We start from the raw sequence: 14,169 nt of genomic DNA, 5'->3' as shown, positions 1-14,169 counted from the left end.
TGGGCCATAGTGGCTTGTTGGCTCTCTCACAGTCCATTAAGCCACCCCTAAATGTGTGGTTTGGTGTGCAGTGAGAGGAGATTTCACTGCTGGTGCCATTTCAGCATCTGCTCCTGTCCTGGCCACCAGCACTGCTCTCATCCCTGCCTCAGATGCTGCTGCTGCTGTCACAGCCACCCACCCCTTCTCCATGTGCCTTTACATCTGCCTTTTTATCCAAGGTTTTCTGCTAGTCTGGTTGAATATTTCCATTTCCACCTCTTTTTTACTGGTTTTGCCCTTATATGAACTTATTTCTATTTCCCTTTGATTAATCCCACATGGAAGCCTTTACCTCCATGAATAGCAGGTATAATTTTGTTCATATTAAGAACTGACCTGCAACATCACCATCTCTTAAAGATCAACTGAACCCACAGCTGTAATTCAGAAAGGTGATTTTTTTTTTTTTCCCAAAAACCATTGTTTCCCACTGCATGACTAAATACTCCTTCAGCAGGAAAAGGGAAATGCAGATATATGCACAGCTATATATTCATGTAAAGAAAAGGATGCCCTGGAAGCTGAAAAAGTTGCAATAAGTGAGTTATTTGTGTATATAATTAATTAATTGAGTCCATGGAGGCTCCTCATTAGCCTGTTCCAGTATTCTGCACACCTGAGGTGGTGCTGGTGCTGAAGGCAGCTCCTGCCTTCTGGTGCTGGCACTAAATGAGAGGTCACAAAGAGGGAACCATGAATATCCATCATGCTCTCCCTCCCCCTTTCACAGGCAGAATTAAATTGTTAACAAGGGTGACAGGTAACTGATTGTGCAGGACAGCTGATTAACGTTGTGCCAGGATAAATAAGGCAGTTTGTGGCTCTCACCACCACAGCAGGTTCCCTTCAGGTTGAGCTGACATCTCTCCATCACTTATAACTATTTCATTTGGGAGAGGCAGGGGACAGGGAATGTCTTTAACCACGACCACAGAGACTGCATGAAGGACTGTGTGGAGCAGGAAAGATGGCATGCCATCAATTCACAGCAAATTCACCCTTCTTCAACAGAAAAGCCTTTATACTCCATTTTTAAAGGGAAACTCAGACATGGGAGAAAAGAAGTCACTTTGAAACAGTGTCTGTGCCCTGCAGACAAAGTAAGAATCCAGACTGCCAAAGGGTTGTAGGAAAGCAGACTTGCAAACATTTCCAGGACTTATGTCCCAGTTCTTCAGACTTCAACATACCCAAGGAAAAACTTTCAGGATCACCACTCCCCCTGAAGACAGTCTGCCCAAAATGATTTGTATCAAATTAGTTTAATAGAAATACAAATGTCCATAGGCTTAATTGCCAGGAGCTGCAGAAACACTGACTGTGAGAATTGTTTTGGTGTGTGGGGCTAACCTGTAAATTTTGGGAACTAAGGCACACTTTGTTCTGTGTTTACACCTGGGTCATCTGCATAACCTTCATTTTTTAAACATGAGGTTTATAATTAGGCTGCTGCATGATGTGCCATAAACCTCACTGCCCTTTAAGGCTCAGAGCAAAACTTCTACAGTCATTGAACTGCTCCAAAGAAAACTCATCGCACATTTACACACTGTAACTACTGCCTTGTTCAGTGAAAGAATAACATTGGGAAAGCACCACAGGATTTGCAGGAACTTTCACCTTTTTTTCACCGTTGTATGTTTGCTTATTTAAGGCAATTTGTTGAAATAAGAGACTATCACATTTTATAATCTCTCAGCAAACCTGGGTTCTCCTGATTTGAAGAAGCAGCAGTGTTGTTACAACTGATTGTTACACATGATTAAATTAGAGTTCTACGTCAGACATCTCAAAGCAAAGTTAAGGGCAAAACTTGCTAGGGTATTAGAAAAACTCAGGGTTTGAATTTATTTTGGGAAAACAATTTACTATGACTAGTTTTGGATCCAGGTCCTATTTCAGTTCAGCTGCAGGCTTTATAAACAAAGACATTTTAGAAAAACAAATGTCACTTTCTCTAACTCAAGTCTTTCTCAATACTTATGTGAGACACACAGGAGCAGCCTCCTGGATTTAGACTGGATCCATATCTATCCTAAATAATCCACCATTTACATCACTCTTGCTAAACTGCTTGGCTGTTTGTCTGTCACTGGCCTTTCAAATTAAATTACAGCACAGTAATTGTTTCTATTGACACTGTGTGTCTTTGCACTGGGGAGGGGAACTGACATTGTTTGTTTATTAAAAAAACTCTGATGGCATTTTTCTCAGCATAACTGAGTTTGAAATTCTGCACCTCTATCTATGTCAGCTCCAAATATTTTCTGATGCAAACTTTGAATGAACAAGATACAGGCAGGAAAAAATGTGCAGCCAATGCCCATGAACGGGATCTGTGCTCATTCCAGTGAATCTTCACACAAGAATCCTCACAACACAAGGTGTTGCTCTGGCAGCTCAACAGAAAAGATCTGGCAGCAGTGGAGTGACAAATAATTGGAATTCACCTTCATTCCTGGAATGAACACAGTATGGGCAGGTCACAGCACAGCCACAAACCAGCTCCTGGCTGCCCCATTTCCCAGGCTCTCCCCCTCCTGCTGACTTTGAAGGAGCCTCTCATGGGGAACTTTGGCTGCAAACCAGTTTGTTTTTCTGTGAAAGGAATTATATTCTGCACTCAGACCATGGCAGGCTAGAAACAGGCTGGGATCTGGGTGTGGACAACTGGATTTGAATCCTTTAGCACATTATCCTTTAGCACATATCCTTTAGACCTTATTTATCCTTTCCTCAAAAAAAACCCAAACAAAACAAACCCCAACAAAACAAAAAAACTAAACAAACAATAAAAACCAAAAACCCAACCAACCAACCAAACAACCCATAAGGAAAAGAAAAATCTCCACAGATCTAGAGATATAGTTACAGTGGGTAGAAGTGAAACACCATCAGTTTGGCCAAGAGTTGATGGGACTACATCTCCCCAAATGGAGCAGGAAGACAAAAGCCTTGAAGAATGAAGGCAGGGAAAGTGTGAGAGAAATAAATCACTGAATTTTCTGCTCCTCTCCTATCTAGAAGACTACTGATGGTGTTTGCTGCATTCCTGCTGTGTCCATTTACAAGAGATGTCAGTTCTTTGGTGGCCTGTATAATAACTCATTATCAGAGACAGCTAACACTTTAAACAGAATTAAGACTGCTCACAGGAAGCCAGAGGTACATATCAGATAATTATGGACCTGCAGATCTCAGAATACAAGCAGAAGAGGGCTTAGAGAGCCTCAGATGATTCACTGAACCACAGCACTAAGACAAAAAGTACTGGAATAACAATTTCAGTCCAATTGTTGTCCCACATGCCCCTTTTTTCCCCTCCTATACTGAAGATGTGCCCTTTTGTTTTGCTAGAGGACACACATGCTGTGAAGTCTGCTTGCTTTTTCTATTAATAGACTTGTCGGAAAAAAATCAAATTTCAAAATAATTTTGGCAAACCACAGTGAGATGCAGAGAACCAGGTGAATGGGTTCTTTTTGGCCAGTAGGTTATCAATTGAAATCAAGTTGATTTGAGGTAGAAAGGATCAGTTGGGAAACAGTATAAGAGTTACAAGGGCTGGGCTAAACACTAAAGATCTCCTTCTGGAGCTTGTCTTCCCTGAGCTGCTCCTTCCAGCCCAGCTCAGCCAGCCAAGCACAGCTCTGGAGCATGAGAGCTCTACCTGCAGCTCAGCACAGCTGTTAGCTGGTGATGGATTGCATAAACTCCCAGCTGCAGCCTGCAGTTTCACCTCATCAGCTGTCCCAGCCCTGGGCACAGTCTAATTAACTCACTCTTGCTGCTCCTAGCTAGGCAGGCTCCTATCAGCACCTTATGATAAATTCTAGATTGATTTCCTCCCTAATCTGGATCATTAATGCTGTTTTTGAAAGCATTTAAACCAGCAAAAATCTAAGGCAGGATTTTGCTGCCTGGATGGGAGAAAGATAAAGCAGAAAATCCAGACTCTGGCTCACTGAAAGGACACAACCTTTGGGTTTTTCCTATAATTCTATTTTGATAATCTTTGATGCTAAATAAATATGAAATCACTATAGAGTCCTATAAGCTTCCAATATTATTTCAAAGAGAAGAGTAACATCACAACATTATGAGGTGCTAACATTAGAGATTCCTTTCAAACCTCAGCTCTGAGGTCAGTGTGCAGAGCTTTAGGGCCGGATGGAGAGAACAGACAGACTTTTCTTTTTATCATTTAAATCACACCACAGATCATTGGTGCCCACACTGTTAAAGTGCCTGCAGTACCTGCACTGCTCTTTATGGGTATTATTCAGAATGCAAAGTGACTTTCACCCAGTTCTCTCTGGCTTACAAAGGTCAGTTTTGTAAAACTTGCCAACTTGATTGATATCCTGGTGTCACTTTTTTTATAAATGGCTTTGTTGATAGTTGTAGCCATTTGCAGTGGCAGTGGAAGTTTTTCTCCATATTACTGAGAAAGCTGAAGCATGCAACAAGTGCTAAACAATGATCATGTCCATCCACACCTGCCTTGAGGAAGATGTAATGTCCATCCACAGGAGGAAGGAGTGTCTCAGGCTGGGGACTGAGCCACCACTTAGAGATCAGCTTTCCTTCCAGGAAGGTGACTGAGAACCTGGCAAACACCAACCTGAAATGCTCCCACAGGATTTTGGACCCTTGGATTCCCAGAGCTTCCTGCTGCCCCAAACAACCAGCCCTCTGGCCAGGTACTGGAGTGCATGCACTGGGGCTCCTGCTGAGCACAGAATGTGTTTCTGAATTTGCTGTGCAGCCCTGGGAACATGCCCAGCTCCTCTGGCTCCTCTCGAGCACAACTGAATTGTTACCAGCACAGGAGATTGTGGCAAAATGCTTCCTTTCACTGGAAAAGGCAGATTTATTGAAACCACATTCTTACAAGGACATAAATCTGGGTCATCCTGCACAGAAATATTTCCATGTCCAAGATAAAACTTCTGGTCAGAATGAGGTCTGGGAATACTCACATATTCCCTGTGTTTACAAAAAAAGAGATACCTGAGGTGGAACACAGCCCTCACCCCATTTTGTGTTCAGCATGGACACAGGAACCCATCTGCTCTTTGTCCCAGCAGGTATCCCAAGGCAGAAATGGATAGTGACAAAAAACTCTCCTCATTTCTTTTGGTCATAGAATAAGATTTTTATTTGTTTTTTTGTTTTGGGTCTTGAGACAAAGCCACACATTCCCAAATGCCAATCAATATTAAAAACATTATGCATTCAGAAAAACACTATTTCAATAAGCTGAGAAGGTCAGAAAGACAGCATTTATTACAGCCTTAGTGCAAATTGAAACTCTAGGAAGATATCAAGATTTACCTAGGAAAGGTTCATTTACAACCTCCATAGATAATGCTCATAACAAAATTCTGACATTCTTTATACTGCTCATTGCAGATTTGAGCACAGCCATCTCTCACACACCCAAAATCAGTCCCAAACTTCTGCAGAAGATGTGGTTAGATAAAAATTTAATAGATATAAAAATGCTAGAGGTCTTAACAAATTGCCTGTGTTCTAGAGGAGGATTCTTTTGAAACCTGCTCTTTCCTACTTGCACTTGTACCTTTTATCTGCTGAGCCTGTATTTGAAAATGTGAGGAAAAGAAGCAAAAAGGTTCTGAAGACACTCAAGCTAAGTTGGAAAGTAACTATTGTGAGACAAACAGGTAAAAATAAATGTATTTCAGATCTAAAGTTACATATTCTCTTAGCATGACATTAATTAAAAAAGCTGACTGCCATTCAACTGAAAAGTAAGTCTGTTTTTCTCTCTAATCCTGATAAGGGTTTTCCTATTACTATGTTGTACTTTTTTTCCCAAGCACAGTCTCAATGCAAAGGTTCAGCCTTGTTCTGTTTAAATGACCTTCTGAAGTTCTTTATTCCACTTTATTGCCTTTAGAATGGGATAAGCAGAACTGAAAAAGCCAGAAAATTACTCTGGACATACCTCCTAGCTACAGATGTTCCCTAATATTTCCCAAACAAACAAAACAACAACTGAAGCTTAATTTCACCCATGACTACTTTTCAGCAATTTTCTGGTGCAATCCAGAATCATTTATTTTACATTTTTTTGAATACAGAAGTGTGTAGCAATAGTTGCTTAAAAGTTCCACAGTTTCACTCCAGAGAGGGAGGTTCTCTGGGCTTCCCTTCAAGAAAAATGACCACCAGGAACCAAACAGAATCACTTGAAGAGTATTGCCACTGATCTGTGACACTTTTCATTTGTTTGTAAAATCCAGGTTGTTAAAAGCCAGCTAGACTATATGTCCCCATATCCCACTCTGATTTCATAATCAGATTTTTCTTTGCTTAAATGTATCATTGATTGCTGCTCTTACTGCAAACTGCAGACCATGGCTGCTGTCAGGCTAAAGGTGCTACACCAGAATATCTGCATTAAATGTCCACAGGAATTATTGCACACATTTCATCACTCTTGACTTCTATATAGCTAATTCTCATTAAGGTGAAATCTACTGAGTCACAGCCATTAGAAGGAAGAAAGTTTGTGACTCAGGAGTGTGTTCTGACTGGGTGCTCTAATGTTCATTTGGGATTGCACTGGGCTCATTCTCAGTGCTCTCAAGAGATATTTAGAGCTGTTACTCTGAAACACTGTTCTGCATCCAAAGGGAAGTGTGCCTATTTTGACAGAGTTCTATGCAATCTTTTCTTGTTTTATGTGCTTTTCCATGGAATAACTCCTAATATACTCTTATTCTAATCACAGATAGCCATGGTTTCAGGTAAGGCATTCTCTTTTAGGGACAGTACAATATGACTATGCTCCATGATGACAGTAGAACCAGCAGACAGCATCTGCCTCTCAAAAGAAGTTTGTCAGCCCCACTCCACAGAAAGATCCACTGCTTCACAGAATCCCAGCCAATGTTTCAGCCTCAGCATGCTCTATATTTAAACTAAAAAATCATTATCTATTGTTATCATTAAATTGTATCCCTTCTGAAGTCAATAGCTTGTCTTTTTCAAGGAGAAAAGCAGAGAAACATATAATCAAGGCAAGAGGCTGCAAGGTGGATGCTTCACTGTGTTATGGACTTCATTTAATTAAAGTCTCTTAACCTGCTCTTAATCAAAGCAAATGGCAAGTGGCATGCTCAGCAGATGGATACAGCTGTGCATAACAACCATGCAGGTGTTTAATTCTATATTTGGCAACTACAGCAAGCAGCAGTCAAACATTTGAGGAGGAGGGGATGGTTAGTGAGGGAGGGTTTCCAAGACACATTTCACTGAAAAAGGGAGATTATTCTGCCACTATTGAGTTACTCAATCAACTTCACTAGTTTTGTGTTAAGTCCCAGTTTGAATTACAGGGGCAGATGTAAAATCTGTGAGGCTTTCCAGAGTAATCCCTCTCCCCTGCCCCTCCATCCCCATATTTTTTAAAAGCTAACTGTACTAAACTGCAGATTTCTGAACTACTGAAGAAGTTCACTCTTTTGAAGTTGTTCTTATTACCAATACAAAAGACAAAGAATGAACCAGAAGTGACAGATACAGACCTACCCCAGGTAGGAATTCAACACTGATGGAGCCAGGAGCTCCAGAATCCTGTGAAGGAGACAGTGAGAAAGAAACCCAAACCCAGAACTTTCCAAAGTATCAATCAAGAAAAGTAATTGCTGAGATTGTCACAAAACAAGAGAAAAGAGTATTAATTTTAACTAAAAGTCTGCTGCAAATGTAATTAAAATGAAAACCAGTAATTCAAAACAAAGCCTCAAAGGAAGGCTAAATTTTGCACTTCATTGACATCAGTTTTCCCTTTCACTCCCAGTAATTCACAGAATTATTTACCTGTAACAATAAAATTTGATAAGGCCAGGTAAATGAAACACAGGTAAGTATTTGGCATCTCCTGTATAAAACATACCAAAGGAAGGAATTTTGGCAAAGGATTAACACAGCTTGAAAGGGAACTTTCCTGAAAGGTAGAAGGGGCAGTGTCATTATCTGCATCAATAGATATTACCCAGACATTCAGTACAGCTACAGACAGGGGAGGCAGAATGTGGCTAAGGCAATTTCAAAACATGTGAGTCAGTGTTGGTGTTAAAGTGATTCAGAGACTGCCACGATTATTTTTCCACTCATTTTCACTTTCTACAGTAGGTTAGCTTAAAATAGATTACACACTTTCATAATATTTCATATCCCACATGTTCCCCTGATATTCTACAGTCTTTCAAATTAAAATAGAAATATCCATCAGATTCCCTCTGTGTTTTTCCTTGTGAAAGAAGTTCAAATATCCTTGTTTAACAATCTGAATATAAAGAGGAAAGGAGCTGCTTAAGAATTCCTTCCATCAGTATTTCTCAGACTTACTGAAAATACAACCTTGCTTTTGGGTCTGTTTCCATCCTCCTGCACACTCTGAGATAGTTGGTAGAATATTTTGAACACTTTAAAGCTTTTTCTGCTCATTTCCAGCTCTTTTGGCATTCTTCTGTAGTCTTCAAAAAGTGGGACACCCCACAGCTGGAGAGACAGTGGCTTGGATAAGCATCATAATCAAAGCACACAGAACTTTAACACACAAATTACTCAACAAGGTTCCTTGTGCTAAATTGAAGGTTTATAAACATATGGAATCTTTCTTAAGCAATAAAAGAGATATTTATTTTGCTTTCAGTCAGACTGTCAATCCACCCAGCTCCATAAGCACTTCAGGTGCTCCAGGAGCCCTTTATGTGTCTGTGCTTTCCATGGTAACAAATGATACACCAACCACCCAGGACCCTCTAACAACAAGTCCTGTGCCAAGAAATTAAACAGATCTACAGGTGAGCTGCCAGAAGATCAAGTTCTGAAATCACTGCTGTGAAAAACTTCTCTTTTCTGGCTTCAGTTTTGTGGTATTTGCATTTTTACTTTGATAAATCTGAAAATCCCAGCACTCAAAACACCTTTTACCAGTTCTCCTGTTCCAATAGCCAGATTTCAAACAAATAAAGATGAGTGAATACTCTTTTCCCAAAGAATACTGACCAAATTAATTATCATCAGCTAGTTTGTTACACAGATGACAATGATCTATAAAACTACCTCTCAACAGTTTATCTACCAGTGATGCAAAAAGGGTTACACTCAGGTTTCAAAATATCTAATTTATCTGAAAAGGGTCTTGCTGCTGTCTCTGTCGAGGCAAGGGTGACAAGGTGGCACATTTAAAAGCTGCTCCTATTTCCAGTGGCACAGAGTTCCTTCAGGATCTGACAGGAGCCACCCTGGGACACCCACTGCCATCTCCCCCAGAACAAGATTAGCACTGCAATCAATTCCAATGATTAGAAACACCCTTAATTTTTTCTAAGTGAGTATTTTTGTTTTGACATTTGTCAAAGATAATTGCCTGGATGGTTTTGTAATGCAGGTTTTTAATGGCAAGCATGTTAAACATGGTGAAGTAGTTGAGAAAGGGGAAAATTAAAATAATGAAGTGACTTGTTTTATCTACAGTCTGTAGCATAAATGAGGTCGAAAAGACCATGATACTCAAAGCACATACATGTGAAAAAAAGTTATAATTCATCACACATTCCTTAAAAACACATTATTCAGCATTTTCATTTACAAAACTTTTTCTGTTCTGTTTCTGCAAGCATAACATGATTGTGTTAAATATTAAAAGGCTTCCTTCTCAGCAATAAGCAAATACTGTATTTGTATAGCAGATGAAACACTAGTTATACCTTGGAGAATTACAAATATAAACAGAAAAAACATTCAGGTCAAAATAAAAATAAAATTAGAGCCTAAAATGTTTGTAGGAAATAACACAATTTGTATTTACCTAAGTCATGTAGAATTAAAGTAGAAACAGCTGTGTATCCAAAGTCATAACTTTTATAACAACCTATACTTCCATAAATAGTTTTAATTATAATATATCTAACCAGCTAAACTATTCTAGCCATATTTGCATTTCAGAGTGATTATTTTTGCAGCTAGCATATTAATTTCTTTAAAATCAATAATTTATTATGGTTATTTTCCATTTCTCCCTTGTGTGTATTTTTAAGAAAATGGTGTCCTAAGGCTTGAATAATTGCCAGCCAAATACCCAGCAGTTACCTTGATCTTTGCTCAAGCTACATGTACATGTGTGTGTGTTATCAGAGCTTCCCTGTATTTTCTCCAGCAGACAATATTAGATAAGACTAGAAAATAAAGTTACAGGCTGATTCAAATTCTTTTAGAATCACTGTGATTCAAAGTTTTGATAGCAACAATATGCAGCTGTATGGGGGCACCTCTTTTGATCCCTGCAGGTTATTTGGGTCTGTTATTTCCAACTACATTCTCTAATTTTGTCACAGACAGTGGCAGAGCCAGGTCAAACACAATTAAGGTGCTTCAGGGTCACTTCTTAACGACACAGGGCTGCAGTCTTGGCAAGCACCATTCCACATTTAAGAAAAATAAATCATGATGATGATGACTCCAGCAGATGCTGCTATTTTGGAGGGGCATTTCAGGTTTGGCACATCCCTTCTGTCCTGGCAGCAAACCTCCTCAACTCGGGGATCAGCACAGGCAGCACAGACAGCAGTAATTTGTGGGGTTTGCCACACTCTTTTTGCTTGGAAGTGGATTATACTTTTGGTTGAAATTAAGGTGTAGCAATGTATTTGAACAGCTTAAGCCACGGCGTGTTCCAGCCAGTGCACCAGCCAAGCCATTTTTAGTTATTCTTATCAAACACTCTGGAACTCATCAAAGCTACTAATTGTGCTAAATTGGGAAAGAAGAGGCTGAAAAACAAAATACCAAAATTGCAAGGACTAAGATAAAAAGGGGTGGTGAAGCACTGGACTGTGACCAATCATATTTCCTGAAAGTGGGTGCAGAGCTCATAAACAAGACAGAGGCACCAATCAAGTAATGAGTGATCATGTGGGCACTAGTTTTAGGATGTATACGTAGAGCATAATGTAAAGAATAAATAATAAAGTCACTTCTACTTAATCACATTGGTTAGTTATCCAAAAGTCCTGCATTAAAGGAAAAGGGAAAGAGAAAAAAGACTAGAAAAGGGTAATACAATAGTTAGTCTTCTAGTCAGCAGGTCAAGGCACATGAACTCTGTTCTTGACATTTCTGTGTTCCACTCAAAGCTGCTTGGTTTTGTTCCTTGTGCTTAGAGCAAAGTCCACAGAAAGTGCCCTTAAATGGCCACATTTGAAAATGGAATTTTGCAGTTTGCCCCTCCCGTTTGGTTCTGGGCAGAAGCAAAGCCAGGCTCAGCAGAGCTGAGGGAGCACAGGGGCACAGGCAGCCAGTCTGTGTGCTCACTGAATGCTGAATGCCCTGTGCTCCACCTGCCAGCAGCAGATCCACGAGGATCTGAAGGAGCCCCCTGGGACAGAGTGGACCCCCCTGCTGCTGCAGGCTCTGTGGCACACTGACAAACAGTGTACTGAGGAAAACACCCATCGTCCACAAAGGGACATTCATGGGTCTCAGTGTCTGAAGGAAAACTGGATAAAGAATACCAGAATACCTGGAGCAAAGAAATGCTTTCAGTGAGATCCTTCAAAACCAAACAAAGCAAGCCCCAAAAGTGTTCATCAGGGTTGAGCAGGTGAACCCAAACACGCTGTGCACACGCAGGACCCGTTTGCCTGGGGCATCCATGGCAGGGTGGGACAGGCAGGGCAGGAAGCACAGCCCCTGCTGCTCTCCTGTGCCTGAGTGTCCCTCAGCTGCCCAGCCTTGCAGCCACGGCTGAGTGCAGCTCTTCCTCTGCCCAGACACCACCAACAACCTCCCTCCTGGGAGAAGTAGGAAGATGCTCACCCTGATAAATTATTAGCCTCAAAAGAAAACAATCTGTTGGGAAACTGAGTGTGAAGCAAGCTGCCACTCTCTGTGCTTCAGTTAAGCTGCTCAGCATTGGAATCCTTGGAAAATATCAGAATCTGAGTATTTATTATAGTTCAGTATAGAAACTACACTTTATAGACAGTATTTACTGTCTCCCAGCTTCAGCAGATAACATACAGCCTGCAAATGGATATGAGAGTCAGCTCTTCCAGGGGAAAGAAAAATGCATTTCCCTCCCTGTAAACCACATGTAAACACAAAATGGAACTACCCAGGCAGCAAATGGATTTCTCTTTCCCTTTCAACTTGCAAAACTTACCCTTGATACAGTAAGCAATGCAGAAGGGTACAAATTGCATACTACTGCCATTTCTCAGATAGACTTCCTAAGTATGAATGTTAAATAGATACTTGCACCAAATTCTTCATCTAAACCTGTCAGCTTTCCTTATAATCCCCTTAAACTTTAAAAAAATTCAGAAAGTTTCCATAAGGACTAAAGCAATCATAATTACAGCATAAACTGAAGATAGAATTCTCTGCTATTGTTCTGCATCTAATGTTTGCACAAGACTAATCAATTGAGACATTCCCAGATGGTTTTAACATTTAACAGGATCTATACAATGACAGTCAGAATTTTTATTACTCATAGAGGCACAGAAGAGTGGCATCAATAAGACAAATTTTATGAGTAACTGGCATGGGAATGCACTGGCAATGCACCCAAAAAGTTATTTTTAAAGGCTGTGACAAGAAATATTTCAATTAGGTTTTGTAAATTACCAGAATGTAGCCATCATTACTGAAAAGACAATTTCCCTTGTTACCATAAAAAGAATTCATTGTACTGACTGGAGAAATATATACTCTTTTGACCTATTAATAAAATAAATATAACAAGTTGTAATTAAATGGATCTTAAATTGCAATAATTACTTAGAAACAATGAAAAGACAGGCACAGGTGAAAGCTACACACATCAAAACATGCAGTGAAGAAAATGAGAATAAATGCTGTGTGTTCAAGGAAGCAACCTGATTTCAGATCAGCCCACCAATACAGTTGATGTAATTAAACAATGATACAGGTTTATTATACATTCAAATGGAAAGCTTTAGACAGGTCTGAGCAGCACTAAAAGATTTAATTAAGTTTAGATCTAATTATGCAAGCTGGAACCACAGTGTAGGAACTGAATCTGTTCAGCTCTGACACTTCTTCCCAGCTTTTTATTCTACGATTTCAAAGATTATTTAAAAAATGTTAAAGAAGGAAAAAAGGAACAGTTGGTTTGAAGTAATGAATTTTTCACTTCAAAAAAGAGAAAGGTATACTGCAACAGAATAATGGCAGCTGCACCAGAGACAAGCTTTTGTATTTAACCTCTCAACAAGCAGAATATTCATTGCCTTTCATGAAATGGAAGTGTGAAAACCTAAGCCAATCTCACGGTTAAATCCCTTCCTGGTGTGTTCCAGGTTGACAAGCACAAGCCTAAAGCCCCTGGCACCTGTGGAGTTCAGCTGGGAGCCTTCAGCTCCCCAAGGACCAACAGCTCCTGTGTCCCTTTGGGTCCCTTTGCAGTTCTGGGGCAGTGGTGTGTCCCCATGTCCTAAGTTACACTGTAAAGATGTGCCCAAAATTCTGTATTCTATCACCCTTTGCTGAAACCAGGTGGGGCAGTGACTCTTATCTCTGTGGGAGATATCCTCTGTTACTGGGCATCTGTTAAAACCAGCTGGGGCAATGTTCTTTATCTTTCCCATGACCCATCCTCCCTCCAGGGAGATATCTCCTGTTAATGGGCCATTGAGTCCCAGTGCATGACTGATAAAATTCCATCATCCCACTGGGAGATGCTCCAGCCAGGGGGAGGAGCCAAGCCTTTCCTACCTAGATAAAAACTGAGATTTGGAACACCAAGGCAGCCCTTAGCCACTGGTTTCCAGAGGACAAGATCTACCAGACCTTTCTAGAGGATCCCTGCTTCAACAAGCCCACTTCATCTGGACTGCTGCCACCACCCTAACTAGCAGAGTGTCAGGTTGTATTCTGACTCTGTCAGTGGTTTTTCTTTTGTACTATTGCATGTATTCTATTTTTCTCTTTTTTTCCTATTAAATGGTATTTCTGACTTGGAGTCTCTTACTGGTTTTCCTTTCAAACACCCCCCTACAGTGGGCAGGTGTCCTTCTCCCTGCACAGCTGTCCCCTCACCCCATGGTGTTTCCTGCAGGGTGA

Source organism: Oenanthe melanoleuca, chromosome 11 (assembly GCF_029582105.1).
Source record: "Oenanthe melanoleuca isolate GR-GAL-2019-014 chromosome 11, OMel1.0, whole genome shotgun sequence".
Taxonomy (NCBI): Eukaryota; Metazoa; Chordata; class Aves; order Passeriformes; family Muscicapidae; genus Oenanthe; species Oenanthe melanoleuca.
This window is presented reverse-complemented; position numbering follows the sequence as displayed.